We start from the raw sequence: 17,390 nt of genomic DNA, 5'->3' as shown, positions 1-17,390 counted from the left end.
AAACAAGACCATAAGACAACCCTCAGGATGGGAGAAAATATTTGCAGACGAATCAACGGACAAAGGATTAATCTCCAAAATATATAAACAGCTCATTCAGCTCAATATTAAAGAAACAAACACCCCAATCCAAAAATGGGCAGAAGACCTAAATAGACATTTCTCCAAAGAAGACATACAGATGGCCAAGAAGCACGTGAAAAGATGCTCAACATCACTAATTATTAGAGAAATGCAAATCAAAACTACAATGAGGTATCACCTCACACCAGTTAGAATGGGCATCATCAGAAAATCTACAAACAACAAATGCTGGAGAAGGTGTGGAGAAAAGGGTACCCTCTTGCACTGTTGGTGGGAATGTAAATTGATACAGCCACTATGGAGAACAATATGGAGGCTCCTTAAAAAACTAAAAATAGAATTACCATATGACCCAGCAATCCCACTACTGGGCATATACCCAGAGAAAACCATAATTCAAAAAGACACATGCATCCCAATGTTCACTGCAGCACTATTTACAATAGCCAGGTCATGGAAGCAACCGAAATGCCCATCAACAGACAAATGGATAAAGAAGATTTGGTACATATATACACTGGAATATTACTCAGCCATAAAAAGGAACGAAATTGAGTCATTTGTTGAGATGTGGATGGATCTAGAGACTGTCATACAGAGTGAAGTAAGTCAGAAAGAGAAAAACAAATATCATATATTAACGCATGTATGTGGATCCTAGAAAAATGGTACAGATGAGCCGGTTTGCAGGGCAGAAGTTGAGACACAGATGTAGAGAACAGACATATGGACACCAAGGGGGGAAAACTGCGGTGGGGTGGGGATGGTGGTGTGCTGAATTGGGCGATTGGGATTGACATGTATACACTGATGTGTATAAAATTGATGACTAATAAGAACCTGCAGTATAAAAAAACAAACAAACAAAACAACTAATACTAAACTTTCATTGGGTTATTTGTATGGAAATATGTTAATATAAATGTTTCAGACATTACATGAAATTTCTAAAAATCTCATATGTTCTGGTATAATGTTATAAGTCATAATCCTAGTTATTACTTTAAAATGTATATCTCAGAAATAACTAATTTTCTTGTCAACTGCATTATTATGAACTTTCATCAAATCTTTAACCGTGGTCATTTTTAAGTCTTTTGTCATTTACAGACAGTTCTGGGCATACTCTGATGCTTTTGCAAATATGTTCCTATAAAAGGGTTTCATCTTCAAGAAATTCATGGAAAAGACTCTGACAAGTACAGGTTTCTGGTAACTGACTGTACTGCTGAACTGAATGAATAAGCATTTTCAGAACTCTAATGAAAAACTGATGAACTCATAAAAGTGCTAAGAAAAGATCAAGATGAAAAAAAAATTAATTACATGGGACTGAGTGAACTGATGAGGATGAGTATAATTTTTGTGACTTTCTGTTTGAATTTAAAAAAAAAAATCCCACAAGGACTCAGAGGCAAAGAATATACAAATCAATTTTCACTGCAAAGTAAAGGAGCTGTTACAGTGGAGGATTACTGAACTGAATGTCAATATTATGACATAGTATGAGTGTGTTTCATGTTTGGTAATTGCAATCATTGTTGCTTTTGTTGTGGTCATCCATGTACAATGCTTGGTGTCAGTCTATTTATCTCTTGTAAAAATAAAATACAGTGTGTGTGTGTGAAAAAAATAAAAAAATAAAAAAATAAAATAAATAAAAGGTCAACAAGCCTAGAAATTGGATCACTTAAAGTAGAAATCTAATTTTTCATGTAGGTCACTAAATGTCTTATATAAGAGGATTCATCTGGTATAATAACACAGAATTTAATTTGAATTATGGCACAGGTGCCTCCTTGAGATGTTGTAAGGATATCAAGGGCCGTGCCATTTTGTAATACTGCTTTTCTCATCACAGAGACCTCAGAATTCAGTAAGCTAATAGCTTGATTACTATCATTTTAGGCCTGTTAGGTGTTAAGGCTTCGATGTGGGCAATTACATCTTCCAATCCTGCTGAAGGCACAAAAATAGCTGCTAAATGGTCCTACCAATGAAAGGCAGATCTCTTGATCCATCAGGCTTGTACTACCGGTAAATTTGCTGGAGTCATATATAAATATGCACACATGTAGCCTTGAGCTCAAGGGAATTCTAAGGGACATATTCCCATCCATGCTGGCTGAAGCCAGGGCCATAAATTCGTGCTGCAAAGCCAATGAGTTCCATGAGGTGTGACCCAGTATATTCCTGGTCTCCTGACCCAGTCTATTTCATACAAATCAATATCTTTAAGAGAAATAATGTGTTGGCATTTTTCATAAGGCACCCAGCCTAATTTCCTAGTGTTATTAGGCTGATTATCTTTAGTATGATTTAATTGTTTCTAACATAGGGGCCCTTTAAACTTAAATGACCATAGCCTTGTATTAGCCATATAAATCCATCCCATAACAGAGGGATATAATTGGGAAGTTATATTTTTTGACTGAATTTTAGCTCATTGCTCTGACTGAGCTTGAGTAACTTTAAAAGAAAATTCATATTTATGGGACAGGTTCAGAGCAACTGTAATTGATTAGCCAAATGAGGGGATCCCATCTAGTAATATCAATAGTGGATCAAACAGAACTACAACTTCACTTTTCTAAAATAAATTTTCTAAGGGCCATCCAATCAGAGTCTTGAAGAGGAAAAATCCACCAAGGTAAATCAGAAGTACTGGACATAGACAGTTGACCACAAACCCAACAATTGGATTGGTTTTTACAAGTCTACATAGAATAATGCCCATGATAGAAAAACATTTGAATTATATAAAAGTCCAGGAAATCAAGAAAACACTGTAAGTAACCACATAGGTCAGGTTCAGCATCTTGGGATAGCTGTGTATTTCTGATGTCATCTTCTCATCCTGGTGTGGATTTCATTTCTTCTCTGTTTGAGCATTGTTTTAAGGTGACTTTCAGGTCAGCACCCCTCTCTATAGATCAATCCAGTGCAGGGGTCCTTTTTAAGTGGGAAATATGAATCCAAGAGTCAACTCCCTTCAGTTTTGTTGTAAGCTAGTTAAGAATACATGATAAGGGCCTTCCCATCTATGCCGGAGAGTCCTTTAAATGATGTCTTTTCCAGTATATATAATCTCCTGGTTGTAGGTTATGGGGTATCTGATCTTCATCCAAAGATATATTTCTATCTTTGATAAACTTCAGAAACAGACTTATAATGTCCTTTTAATAATTCAGTTAAACTTTGCTATACTGTAATACAGCAATAAGAAGCCATCTAGGAAGTGAGTTTAGGCTGTAATTACCTAACCTGGAATACAATTAGCAGCACTAGAACTTAATATCCACTAAAACATTTTTTTTTCTCTATAATTACTTTAATTTCCACCAAACATAGTCAAATTAAGACTAATTTATTTGCAAAATAAGTTTGGTTTCAATAAGTTTGACCTGATTATTTACATAAGTGTAACAAGAATGGCAATTGATCATGTAAATTTACTTCAATAGAACTTTTTATAAGGAATCTCAAATTGACTGTTGAAAGACTCCTGAAGCCAGAAACGTCATTCCAAGGACTCACCATGAGATTTGACTGGAATACCTATAGAGTTGGGTGAATTCCTTTCTTCTCAAGGCTCCCAAAATATCTTTAGGTTCTTACACCTGCCAGGAAGTGACCTTTCTTAGTCACCTGGTAAGGTTGCTGGGAACTCTGTAAGCAAGGTATCAGACTGTTTTTTTCTAAGGAAATGGCTCCATAAAGTCCATCTTAGTTCTTTAAAGCTGTCTGGTTATATCTGATTCTATGTATTTCTCAAACATGACATTCCAGTCAAAGCCTTGGTAATATAACCAATGCTCCCATTTGTGTCCTGTTAAAAGGAGAACAGATTTTTATTGAACTTATGCAAATAACTATACTGCCATAAAAATAAGAATACTCACTAAGAATTTCAAATTCTGGAGAGATGTTACAGAGAAAAAGACAAATGTTTCAATTCTGCTTACAAAGGTGTAATTTACCAAATTGCTCCAAGTTATAGTTAGCTTAAGGGGGAAACTTTCCTTATATCTGGAAAAGGAAGATTAAAAGACAGTAATATTTCAGACAAAAAGTCATAAAAATGATCATTCAGCCCTGTGTAACTAATTCTTGTTGATCATGATTTCCATTAACAGTTTATGAAGTCATAAAGTTTTTCCATTAGTGTTCTGGAATTTCTTACCCAGTTCAGTGGTATTATCTAAAAGTTATCAGAAACCTGTACTTGTCAAAAAGTCCTTTCTATTAATCTTCTTGAAGAGTTTCATCTTTGTAAAGACATCAGAGTAAAACAATAACTGTCTGTAAATGACAAAAGACTTTAAATGGCATGGTTAAAGACATGACTACAACGCAATTGAAAAGGAAATTTTGATATTTCTGTGGCATACAAAATTTTAAGATAATAACCAGACTAATGACTGACAACATACCAGCACATATCTGAATTTCAGGAATTTCAAATAACTTCTAGAACATTTATATTAATAATATTTGCCAATACAATATAATCTAAGAAAGTTTATCATCACTCATTTGACAATGCTTCCGACATAATTCAACATACCCAAATAAGCATCATTGGTTTAATACCTCTCTTTGAGATGTTTCAGGGAACCTCTGAAACACCCCAAAGTTAGCTAGAGGTCAAAAGGACTTCATTTAGAATTGATTTGGGGGGTTAGTCAAAGATATCAAAAGGTTTTAAAACACTTGGAAAAACTTGGTCAAACAGAATCACAGTCACTGTGAAACAATACTCAGTTAATTATTTAACCAAAGCGACACTAAAATATTTCAAAGGTAAACTACAGAAAGTTATGACAGGGAACTTAAAAGGTAAAGAAACTTTAGAAGCTATTATCAAAAGCAGATCAATATTCCAAGAAAACTTTGTCCTATTAACTGAGAGAAAACCAGACTCTACTTTTGGACCAGCTTACTTTTAATATTAAAACTTATTCACTCACTTAAATTTATTCCAGTGTTAGCCAGTCCTGATCACATACAAAACTCTTTTCTCAGGGATTCTTTTCCACAAACCTGTAACTTCCTTTTTCACCTTCAAATTTTGTCCCATGCTTTCCCCTTTTCTCTATTTTTTAACCTCTCTTCGGACAAAATTACTTTCTTTTCCCTTAACAAAATGCATTTACAATCCTTAAACTCTTTTTTCCGTTGCATATGAAGATGTTTTCCTTATTAATTTTAGTAGTCCCAATTATATGTATTAATTGTATTCCTAAAACCCCTAATCTCTAGAGAAAACTAAGCAGCAAGTAATTGTGAGCTGTCATACTAGCATTTCCTGACTGGAAAACTTATGAACACGCTCCACAACCTCTAGAAACACAGATTGTCTCATAGCATAATTTCTCTCCTTAATGTGGTACAAGATGTATGGGATAAACCCAAACATCTTTGGCTTCTTAATCTTATAAGAAGATGAAAGTAGTTAAACTTAGACATGCTCAACAATTAATGTTTCATTATTTTATCTTATTTGGAAATGATCTGGATATTCAATAAACTTCCATCATTTAGCTTACTTTAGAAAAAACTCTAAAGTTTTAAATTACCAAAAAGATTTGGAGAAACTATTTAAATAGACATATCATAAAACATAATTTCTTTTTTTAAAGACCTCAGAAAGATTTTTTAAAATTGAAGTAACATTGGTTTATAACATAATAGAAGTTCTATGTGTACAACATTATGTTTCAACTTTTGTATACACTTACAGTGCACCTACCACCAAAAGTTTTGTTTCCACCCATCAGCATACAGTTGGTCCCCTTTACCCATTTCACTCTCCCTCTGGTAACCAGTACTTTGGCCTCGTTATCTATGAGTTTGTTTTTGTTTGGTTTGGTTTTATTTTACTTTTTAAATATTCCACATACGAGTGAAATCATACGGAATTTGTCATTCTCTGATTGATTTCACTTAGCCTAATATCCTCAAAGTCTATCCATGTCATAGCAAATGGCAAGATCTCATCTTTTTATAGCTGAGTAGTATTCCATTGTAAATATATATATATATATACATACAACATCTTTTTTTCTGATGAATGCTGTAATTTTTATTGAGATATAACTCACATGCCATAAAATTCACCCTTTTAAAGTGTACATTTCAGTGGTTTTTTCACAGAGGTGTACAATCATCACCATTAGTTCTATCACCCCAAGAAGAAACCCTGTATCCATTAGCAATCGCTTTCCATTTCCCACTCAGTCCCTGGCAACCGCTAATGAGCTTTCTATGGATATGCCTATTCTGGATATTTCATATAAATGGAATAATTACAATATGTCTGGGTGCCAGCAGTTTCTACTTTTAAAAAGGCTTCTTTCCCTCTTTTTATTCTCCCTTTAGGTTTCAGGTTCTACCTGATTGAGTTAACTAGGCTCAGTCTCAGGCCATTTTGGGCTGTGTTTATATTTCTGATCTTGCAAATACTTGCAAGACAAAGACAGTTGCTTTCAATTTCCCAAAGAACTGGGGTGCTGCCTAAATGATATCAAAAGATTGACTTGCCCAACTCTTACCGAGTCCAAGCTCATACTGCTCACCACATGACAGACCAATCAACTGAGAGACGAGATGTTGGGGCAAAGAACAGCAACATTACTTGGAAAACCGGCAGACTGAGAAGATGGTAGACTCATGTCCCAAAGAACCATCTTGCCATAATTAGAATCAGGCTTCTTTTACACTGAAAGGGGAGGGAGTAAAGTCAAACATTTCCTGCTTCTGGTCAGCTTCCAGAGGGGATATGTTAATTTCTTCCTTCCTGCAGTCATTCACAGGTGGGCCTGGTCAGGATGTTTCCTGTGAACTAAACAAAGGTATTTTAGCTTAATGCTCATTACCTGGGAAGCAGGGTTCCCAGAGATGTTCCACTATGTATAATTTAACTTATAGGCAACATCCCTTTACTGATTAACTTGTAATAGATTACAAAGGTTCTTCCCTATTACACAACTATATTTAAAAAATTTTTGCTTCCTTATATCCACGAGATTTCCCACTAAACTGGAAATCAAAAGAGTTCCATGTTCTGGAACTCTAAGGTTCAATGTATCATGATTTCAAAAGTTTGTACAAGGCATTCAACAAAGGCCCTCTTCCAAGGGACACAAGTCAAACCCAGACCAATTAACCCTAGGGGCAAAAAAGTCTCCATTATTGCTTTTATTAGCTCCTGAATATTAGCCCCCAGTTTTTACCTCATGCTGTGTGGGCTCCAGTAACCCTACTGGTTCCCCTTTATTATGTTAAATTAACATTGCCTGGGGGGCAGATTTATATGCCCTGTTTTATCATAGCAGGTGGGGAAAGCATTCAACAGTTGAGACATAATGTCTATCTCCACAATATAATCAACCAAAAGAGATGCACCCATCTTATATAAAGCCATTCAAATAAACCAACTTTCTTATAAACTTCATCTCAATTCTATTAACTCTTACACCCTTAACCTTAGCATCCGTTAGGACCTCATTAACAAAGTCTTGGTCTCACAAGGAGCCCTGGAAACTTTTTTATCCCCTGGCAATTTTATCCATTCCTGTATAAAAAGGCTCTGGGGTCTCTGGTGAGGGGTGGAGCCAAGGGACCCAGGCCCATTTGTCAATCTTTAACTTGATTAATTGGCCTAACTGTTGCCCCAAGCAATTGCTGGTCAGGTTTCTCACTGTAATTTTATCTTCCAGCCTTTTAAATTTTTCTAAAGTGAAAGAGTAGACTTGTATCAACAACAACGACGAAATTAATCAGTTGATCTAAGAAAACAAATGGAAAATTTTATTCACTCCAAATTGATGATTATAACCTGAGAACAGTTCTCAGAAAGCTCAAAGCACAGTTACATAAGTGTTTGAGACAGAGGGTTGTACATTAAATGATGTATTATTGACAGTTTACACAATCCAGATCTAAACAAAGTACAAAGCAAGGAGTGGGTCATTGGTCATCAAGCCCTTTACAGGATTAAGAAGGAAAATTATCTCCTAAAGAGTTGTGACCCTAGATGAAATTAAGAAGAAATGTTATCTCCTCAGGAAGTCTGGTTAAAGCAGATGCACAACACACACTAAAGGGGAAGGAGGAGGCCCAAACGGGCAAAGAAAAATTCTATGTTTAAGTTTTTCTTGTCTCTCCAGAAAATAAGAGTTTTATTTCATCAATTGTTTGGGGCCCTTTAATGTTGGAGGACCAAAGAGGGTCCTTTTGGCTCATCTAACTTTAGGTAGTGCTGTATTCAAACCTTTGTTTTAATCCCATCAATGTCTGTTTTACCTATTCGATTTCTTAATGGCCATCTAAAGACTTCCATTCTGCTGGGACAAGTCCTTTTAAAATTTTCCACCTTGTTGGGAAGAGTCTCTTGACTTTCCTCTCAGCTTTTTATTCCCTTGTTACCTAACCTAATTAGCATTAACTTAATATTTTTATTAACATATGTAAGACCCTTGAGGGGAAGGTGAGATCACAATTTCAGTAAGTCTTCCCAAACCATTTTGTTTGTTTGTTTAAAATAAGGGAGTTCTTAAGTTAGCCATTATATGTCTTTGTATCCACCTTTTAATTTGGTCTTTCCATAGGTACCAATAAGCAGTTATTCATGATGAGAGCTCTCTAAAAATTTTCCATTTTATTAGTTTATTACAATTTAAAGGGTCCCTCATCTAGAGGATCTTAATAGCAACTCAAATCAACAACACACAAGAGGTGTCCCCACAAGAGAGTGCAAAGGATGTAGCCCTTACAAGATATAGAAAGTTTACTCCCCTTCAAAAAAAGTCTGGAAAGTAAAAGGTCTTTGTTGTACAGGTGGATGCAATGAAGATTGAAATGACAAAGGGCCCCTTGTGGACTGGGACCCCTTATGACAAATTTTCCTGAGAGCTGGCATGGCCAGACAAAGAGACTGTCTGGAATCCCAGTGTATTTGATTGGCTGCCCAATGTACACCATATGCATACCTTTCAGATGGCAGAGACCGAAGAGAATTCTCTCACTGGTCAACAAGCCAAAGAGGGTACCTCTTTCCTGAACAGCCTGAAGTTCAAGGAAACCTTACTCCTTACAGCAAGGAGTTTATCAACCACCAGATAAAACTCAAGATTATCAACCAATATGGGAGGTCTGAGACCCAGGAAAGATATACCCAGGTGTCTGGACTCCCTGAGGAGGTAGATGGGTACAAGGGGCCCTTGCTGGTACCAAGGCTCTGGATCCTCATAGAGCTCAGTTGAAGGAGAGAAATCTGCTCAGTTCCCTTCATGGTCACCCAAACTGTCCACTGAAAGAAAAACATACAATCTAAAAGTTGTTTCAGTTTTACTGAGGGAACTTACTGAGGATGAGAGCCTGGGCGGCCGCTCTGAGGAACGGCTCCAAAGAGGTAGGGGAGGAGCCAGTATATACATGAATTTTGGGGGCTAGGAAATACATGTAGTCAAGCACATATCTTTGTAAAAGATTACTGCTAATCACAAAGAAAAGATATCTCAAGTTAATGAATTTAGTGCTTTTCTGTGTATGGGAAGATGCAAGAATCTGGGATCCTTGAAATTCTTCCTCAGATACGTATCTTAACTATCTAGGGACACATTCCAAAGCACAAAATGCTTCATCCTGTTTTTCCATCTTGAGTCCCTTCAGGGTGCACTGTTGGGCAACTGCAGTGGGTTTTGACTTAACCCTTTGTATAACTGGATGATAAGTGACACCCTTTGTTCTTCCTTTGTTCACAGAGGCTTTAGTTCAATAAGTAAGGCATAACAACTTAATCCATATGAAGGGGAAAGGTTACCTACCAGACTATGCTTGGGAGGAAGGATAGGGAAGGGATGTCATCTGAACTCTCTCCCACCTGGTCCAAATAAGATCATGTGTCTCCTGCTTTATAAATGTCTCCAACAGGAAATATTACCATCATCCTACAGTAAAGATCAAGCAAACTGCAAATGTGAATGAGTCACTTGTGACAGGTAACATATCAGCTTAAATTCACAATAGTCAGTATGTGTATGTGCAAGGTCAGAGTGTTTCCTGAGGTCCTGACAAGAAGAGAGAAGAGAGTTGGCTGAGGTATCAAGAGGTGATGGGAGTAGGAACACAGCTTTGAGGACTTTACAAGAGCTGGGATGCTGGAGGGAGTCTTGGCTGACTTCACAACTCTGTAGTAACTGTAACGGAGTTAGTCATCAGTGTTGTCAGCCTTATTCTTCCTCTGAGGTGGAGAAGGAGTGCCAATAAGGCAAGATTCTAAACATCCATGGGGTCCTGGCCATATATTGATACTACTACTACAAGACCTCCTTTCAGCTAAGTTTGGCCACATGACTTCAAGCCCCAGAAATTAGTAACTGAATATATCCAAATGAATGTGAGTAACATCTTAATACATGTAGTTTGTTATAATCAATGAATATTTAAATTGATATACTATGCCAGTTATATTGACATCAATTCTCCTTTATTGATCTCAGAATAATTTAAAAGATAATGAAAAAGACTAGAAATAAGTAATAATCATGAACCACACAAGACGTATATATACAATTAAATAATAAATAGTATTTTTCAAACTTAAGTAATGTACAGATTCCTGTCTAAAGGAAAATAAACTTCTCATGGACCACCTAGTGCTTACGTAAATTATTTTTATTATGTTTGGTAAAAATATATCAACGTAATCTTGGTATAAATGCCTTATGCTTATATAGCTATAAAACCAAAACATATTTACAAATTCAATATAAATAAAGTCAAATAAGCTTCACCTGAACACCATTTGATGTGACACTTGATGTCGTTTTGCTGAAATTAAGATCCTACCCAAAATGTGAATATGGTATGATATAGATTCTTTGGAGTTCAATGATCCATCTCATAACTCTTGACTGCGCATTGGGGAAGATGCCTGACCTCTGTCCATGTGGATTCTCTTGAGACTCCTATAAACTCCAAGGGTGGGGACGGGGAGTTGTGCCTGGAAACCTGACTGCCCCAAATTTGTGCTTAGAGGGGTTGAACTGAACAAGCAAGCACAATTACCCTGGGCTGGGATAATGATTATTGCATTATAAAAAAAAAATTTTTGGGGGGTGGTGAGAACATTTAAGTTCTACTATTTTAGTAAATTTTAATTATAAATATGGTTCAATTTTTTTCATGAAAATGAGAGCATACTATTCATATTGTCATGGTGTTTCATATTAGCACTATAAATTTAGATACGTTTTCCATTGTGAAGCTGTATCATTATTTAGCCAGCCATTCTTGATATGTGCCGTAAAAATAATACATTTAATCCTGCTTGTTTTCATTCCAGGTTCACAAAGTAGCCTTCTGATTATCTATAAATGTGGCTTCATGCACACACCAGCTACAAGAAGAGAAATTAATAGCCAGAGAATGAAAATTCTTGTCTTGTTGAAATAATTTTAACAAAAGGGCATTTTTGTTAGAACACTACATAGAAGTTTGGATAATGAGTGTTTTCTTTACTCCCTGATCACCTTTGGGGGTCCTAAAACTCTAATCAGTTTTGTGTTTGCCCCAGAATAGGAAATAAGGTGACTTCACCTACATACCACCTGGAGAGATATCTTTATGCTAACCAGCCAGCTTTCCTTAGGGGATGCCTCCTTCTTGTATTGCCTTTCAAGTTTTAACACTACCTTCATTGTCAGAGTTGGTGAGTTTCGGCAGCAAGAGTCTGGGACATGACCTGGAAAGTCTTAATCAAAGGAATAGAGATATGAATTGGGCCTTAAAAGACAGATATGATTTAGATGGGTGACCCAGATGGGGCATGGTGATTAATAAATGAGGGTCATATTACACAAGCAAATTCAGCTGTCAACTTCTGAAAGACAGTATGTAAGGTGATTGGCATGGACTGAAAACAAACATGGTGGGAAAATACATGTGGTGGGGGAAAAAAACATGAGGAAGGGAATCTTCAGTATCATTCTCTTCAAAACATAATGAGATAAGAAAAGGGATAAAAGGAGTATACATATTGAAAAGGAAGTAAGACAACTATTATTATTTGCAGATTATATGGTTGTTCTCCACCCAAAAAAAGGAAAAGGAATCCAAGAGAATCAACAAGAGAGTATTGTAAGATAATAAGTCAAAAGCTATATATATGTATATATATATGTGTGTGTGTGTATATATATATATATATGCATATGCACACACACGTATACATATATAATATAGCACTGTCCTATACAGCACTTACAAACAATTGGAAAATATAATTTAAAAAGTCTTATTCTCAATAGTAGCGAAACCTACGGACTATCTAGATATAAACCTAATAAGTAATGTGAAAGAGTTATAAGAAGAAAACCATGAAATTTTACTGAAACATAAAGGAAGACTTGAGAAAATGGAGAGATATGATATATCCCTGGTTGAGAAGAATATTAGAAAATTTTCATTTCTCCCTAGATTAGTCTATAAATGTAATGCATTATATCAAAATCTCAATGGAATTTTGTTTGTAAAGTTTACAGATGGTTTTGATTCCCTGCTCCTGCCATAGGCCCCATCTCCAAATACCATCACATTGGGGGACACATATGAGTTTGAGGGGTGCACAATTCAGTCCACAGCACTGGGTTATTGGAAGTGTTGGGAAATGGGCTCTTCTTCCATTTTTATCTCTGCAGGAATAAAAACAGAGCCATAATTTCAGAGTAAAATACAATAATCTCCATACAAACCATCATCTGAAGGGATCAAGGGAGTACCTATATGCTAGGAGTTAGACCACTTTTCAGCAAAGACGCCACACTTTCTTTTGCAGAAGTCAAGTGGGAGCCCCTGACCTCTGTGTCTCTTAGCAAGACTAAACTGACATTCTTTCAACTCTCATAGCTCTAGGACCTTCAGCGCTGATTACCCCTATCCTTTGCTCAACCAGTGGATGTCATGGTGTGCTGCCAACATCTTCCCCACCCCCCATTAGAACTGAAGAACTCATTTTCCCCAGCTGCTGGGAATGTTGGACGTTGACAGCAGTGAGTTGAGTTCCCCTCCAGAGTTTGCCCTTGGCTGAAGGAAGCCACCTCGTTCAAGCTCCTGCCCCCTTCCCCAGGCCACCCAATAGCCACATCCAATGACTGACTGATGTAGGGGTATAAAAGCCTGGCCTCCTTGCCTCAATTCAGGGCAACTCTGAAAGGCTTTCCCAGTTCTAGAGCTACCCATCCTACCAGTAGAGGCCTTTGTTGTGACAGCAACACAGTCCAACTTCTCCTTCTCCCCAGTCCTGCTTCTTTTACTTCCCTTAGGTATTAAACCTCTTGCACACAAATCTCCATCTCAGAGTCTATTTCCTGAAGACTCCGATAAGGAACAATCTCTTGTTCCTATCTGGCTTTGCCCGTGGCCTTTATGTATCCTTCCTTCACCCCTCTGCATTCTTTGAAATTCTTTCTAAGTGCCTTCCGGAATTCCTGATCGATCAGCAAAAATCTTTATACGAAGGTTTGAGACAGACAATTTTCTTTCAGTTCCCTGGATGTTAGAAGAGTTATATCTAGTTTACTCTTTTGGGGAGGGGTCTGTAATAGGCACCCAACCTTGATAGTTCCTGGGCTTTGTCTCCTGCCCCACCTTGCCCTTCAAGGCCATGAAAACCTAAGTTCATATTTGCCCAGTGTGACAAATACTGTGCTGCTGGAAATGAAAATTCCAAAACTCACCTTTGTAATTATGCTCTGTACCCCCACCCTGACGTAAGTACAGTACTCTCTGCAGGCAAAGTTTTACAAGAGGAACTGGGGGTGGAAGCATGTTGCCTGCTGCCACCTGGTGGCAGAAGTGTATATTTAACGAAGACAGGCAGCAAGTCTGAAGACTTGGGTCCTTTGAGAAATATTAATCAACTAGGAAAAATCTGTTTGCTCCTTTAAAAAAAGGACTATTACCATATTACTTAAATTATAATGTTGTTGATACAAGCAATTAGAACTTTCGAAGACAAGTGGTATAAAATAGCAAGTATTCTTATAGCACAGCAAACGTTCTGCCATTTAGTAGTGAGGGCCAAAATTATTTTTCCAGGGTTATTCTTTTTTTCTCTTGATTACAATTGTGAACATGTGGTAGCTGATCAGAAATTGGAAACATGCTCAATGAAAGAGGTCTCTGACATCCTCCATTTCATCTATTCCATTTTCCCAAATCTCTAGGGTTAGGCTATCTCTTTGGATCAGGACAGGATATTGGGAAGGTGTCAGATGACTGTGGCTTTTGGAAAAGATAGATCTCACCAGTAGCTGGAGAATCTGGTTATCTACATGGTGAGAAGTGAAAGGTTCTATAAAGGTCTGCTTTCTTCTCAATATCTTCTTCAGCACTCTGAAGTGTGGGTGGAGTAGGGGTGTCCTAGCTGAGTTGATCTGGTGCCACTTCCCTGTTAAAAAAGAAATGACAAGGTTTCCCTGGTGGCGCAGTGGTTGAGAATCTGCCTGCCAGTGCAGGGGACACAGGTTCGAGCCCTGGTCTGGGAAGATCCCACATGCCGCGGAGCAACTAGGCTCGTGAGCCACAACTACTGAGCCTGCACGTCTGGAGCCTGTGCCGTGCAACAAGAGAGGCCGCGATAGTGAGAGGCCCGCACACCGCGATGAAGAGTGGCCCCCGCTTGCCGCAACTAGAGAAAGCCCTCACACAGAAACGAAGACCCAACACAGCCAAAAAAAATTAATTAATGAATTAAAAAAAAAAAAAAGAAATGACAGGCCCAAAATGGAATCACCTGTGCTAAAACGAAGACTTAATACCTGACCTTACTGCAGTTACAACCTTCTCCAAGAATGTAACCCTAACTGGTCAGTGTAGAATTTTCTGGTCAGCACCAATGAGGTAATTCTTTCCATCCTCCAAAAGGAAGATGAGGTAACCTGGCACATAGATCCCCTTCATCCCATAGAGATACATTATCTAAGCCTGAAATGATCTTTATGTTTTGTTTTGTTTTTGACTTCCTTGTCTTACCTTTAAAAACCTCTCCCTTTCTATAGCCTTTTAGAGCTCCCCTCTACTTGCTAAGTGGGATGCTGCCCAATTCATGAATCGTTCAATAAAGCTAATTAGATCTTTAATATTTACTCAGAGTTTTGTTATTTAACATCCCTGAGATTCTCTTTCATCTCTGTGTTGGTTTCATTATCAAGCCGGGTAGCAAGAAGGCTCCAACAGTTTCAGGCCTCACAAGAAATTCAGAAGATAAATAAACTGCTTCAGTCCTAGTATTCCAAGCAATTCACCCTGATTAAACTATCCACTGTTTAGACTAGGACTTTGGCTTGGGGAATAGGACTTACTATTTAAATTAAGACAATCCTTGGAGATGGAAGTGAAGTCAGCTTCCTTCAAGACATATAGAATGAAGGGGTCTAAATGGATATAAATAATCATATGAATAAAATCCTGGTTGTGTTCTATTAAGAAGGTGAGAGGGGCAATGGATGCTGAGTAGGCAATCAACAACGTTCACTTAGTATCAGGGATTGACTTAGCACAATACAACACACAGGTGATAATGTTCAAATGAAATCCAACTAGTGTCAGGGAATCGATAATGAATAGTGGGGATCACGGCAAACAGAAATAAAAGAACAACCCAATTCTAGGCAATGTGGCCACGCAAGAATATAAACCCAGTGTTACTAGATCTTCAACATTTTCAAGAGAAGTTGGTAATCTGGATTTTTATGTAAAATATCTTATTTTAAATGTTGGCAACTAAGTCAGTTTTTGTTTTCAACCATAAAAGGCAGCCGATACCGTCCAAAATAAGCAAAGCATACCTGTTGGCCACATACAGCCTGTGAACCTCAAGTTTACAAACGTTGGGCTAGAATCATTGCTTGCCATTCAGTGGCTCTGTGGATGCAAGGCTTGCCGAGAGCAGAGCAGAGCAGCCAAAGGAGGGAAGTCAGAGAATGTCATTATTTCATACAATGCTTTTCCGTGGTGGGTCCCCAAACACGGTTCTCAGGCTTCTGCTTCACCTAACAAAACGTGAAGTCCATTTGGAGCCAGTTACTTCTTTCTAGGCTAGGCAAAGTGTGCTAGTACCAGGAACCGTGAACACTTGTATCCCATTGTTTACGTTCTGACGTTATTACGTAGTTTTTCATAGCTCTGCGAGGCATACAGCTTTTTATCGATACATTAGATTGATTACCTTCCTATCATTAAAACACAGACATTTAGTTTAATTGGGCGGGAAATAGCAGTTTGTTATTAACTAAAAAAATCAATGCTTAATTAGCTTAAAATAGGCTAGAGTTGAGATCAGAAACTACTTATTGATTTACGTTTATCTTTTCCCTGGTCAATTTCTGCTTCAAAAGAAGCACAAAAGCAATTGTCAATCCCGTTTGCACATTAGAATCTCGTGCGGGTGCGGGAGGGTTGGGGAAATGCTTTTTAAGAAAGTGTGGGGGCTTCCCTGGTGGCGCAGTGGTTGAGAATCTGCCTGCCAATGCAGGGGACACGGGTTCGAGCCCTGGTCTGGGAAGATCCCACATGCCGCGGAGCAACTGGGCCCGTGAGCCACAATTACTGAGCCTGCGCATCTGGAGCCTGTGCTCCGCAACGAGAGGCCGCGATAGTGAGAGGCCCGCGCACCGCGATGAAGAGTGGCCCCAGCTTGCCACAACTAGAGAAAGCCCTCGCACAGAAACGAAGACTCAACACAGCCATAAAAAAAAAAAAAAAAAAAAAAGTGTGGATGCTCAGGCCCTACCCTAGAGGGAACAGAACTCCCCGAGTGACTCTAATGTGCAGACAGAGCTCTTATATATTTCCCTGTAAGAAAAGTCTACAAGCTCCGAAACCTACCGAATCTCTTGGGTTTTCTCCAGAACTCTTCATTTCATCAAGAAGGGGCTAGAAGAAATATTTTCCCCAGGTGTCTGAAAACTAGTTCTTTCCCCTGGAGATTGACGGGGCCATCAGCCAATCGGCAGTCTAAGGATAACCAATTGAATCTAGGTAGAACCAATAATAGGCAACAAAAAAATACGCACTTTAAATAAACAGGCACTTCATCTCAGTAGAAAAAGCAGGTCGCAGTAGCAATGGCCAACACGCGGAAAAAAGCAGGGGCACCCCCTGCGGCGTCAGCGAGGCCTCGGGACGCCCGGAGTTCTGAGCTGCCGCCAGGCCCCCAAGCGTTGCTAGAGAGACGACGCTTACTTCTGTGCCGGGGCGCCCTCGAAGCCCGTCACTTCCGCCCGGTTGGGTCTTGTGGT

General features: G+C 38.3%; 1 long non-coding RNA gene across 3 annotated transcripts; it reads right to left on the bottom strand.

Annotated features, from left to right (window-relative positions):
• Nucleotides 1-6,143: 6,143 nt before the first annotated feature.
• On the bottom strand, nt 6,144-17,333 carry LOC137770711 (uncharacterized). 3 transcript variants are annotated; one of them, XR_011075211.1, is made up of 5 exons: nt 16,978-17,153; nt 15,939-16,142; nt 14,397-14,539; nt 9,915-10,037; nt 6,144-6,928 (listed from the first exon to the last, which is right to left on the bottom strand). It is a non-coding gene; the product is annotated as an uncharacterized lncRNA (long non-coding RNA). The 3 variants fall into 3 exon arrangements; XR_011075209.1 differs by lacking the exons at nt 15,939-16,142; nt 16,978-17,153 and adding an exon at nt 17,166-17,333; XR_011075210.1 differs by lacking the exon at nt 15,939-16,142.
• Nucleotides 17,334-17,390: the final 57 nt, after the last annotated feature.

This window comes from Eschrichtius robustus, chromosome 10 (genome assembly GCF_028021215.1).
Source record: "Eschrichtius robustus isolate mEscRob2 chromosome 10, mEscRob2.pri, whole genome shotgun sequence".
Classification (NCBI taxonomy): domain Eukaryota; kingdom Metazoa; phylum Chordata; class Mammalia; order Artiodactyla; family Eschrichtiidae; genus Eschrichtius; species Eschrichtius robustus.
This window is presented reverse-complemented; position numbering and strand designations above follow the sequence as displayed.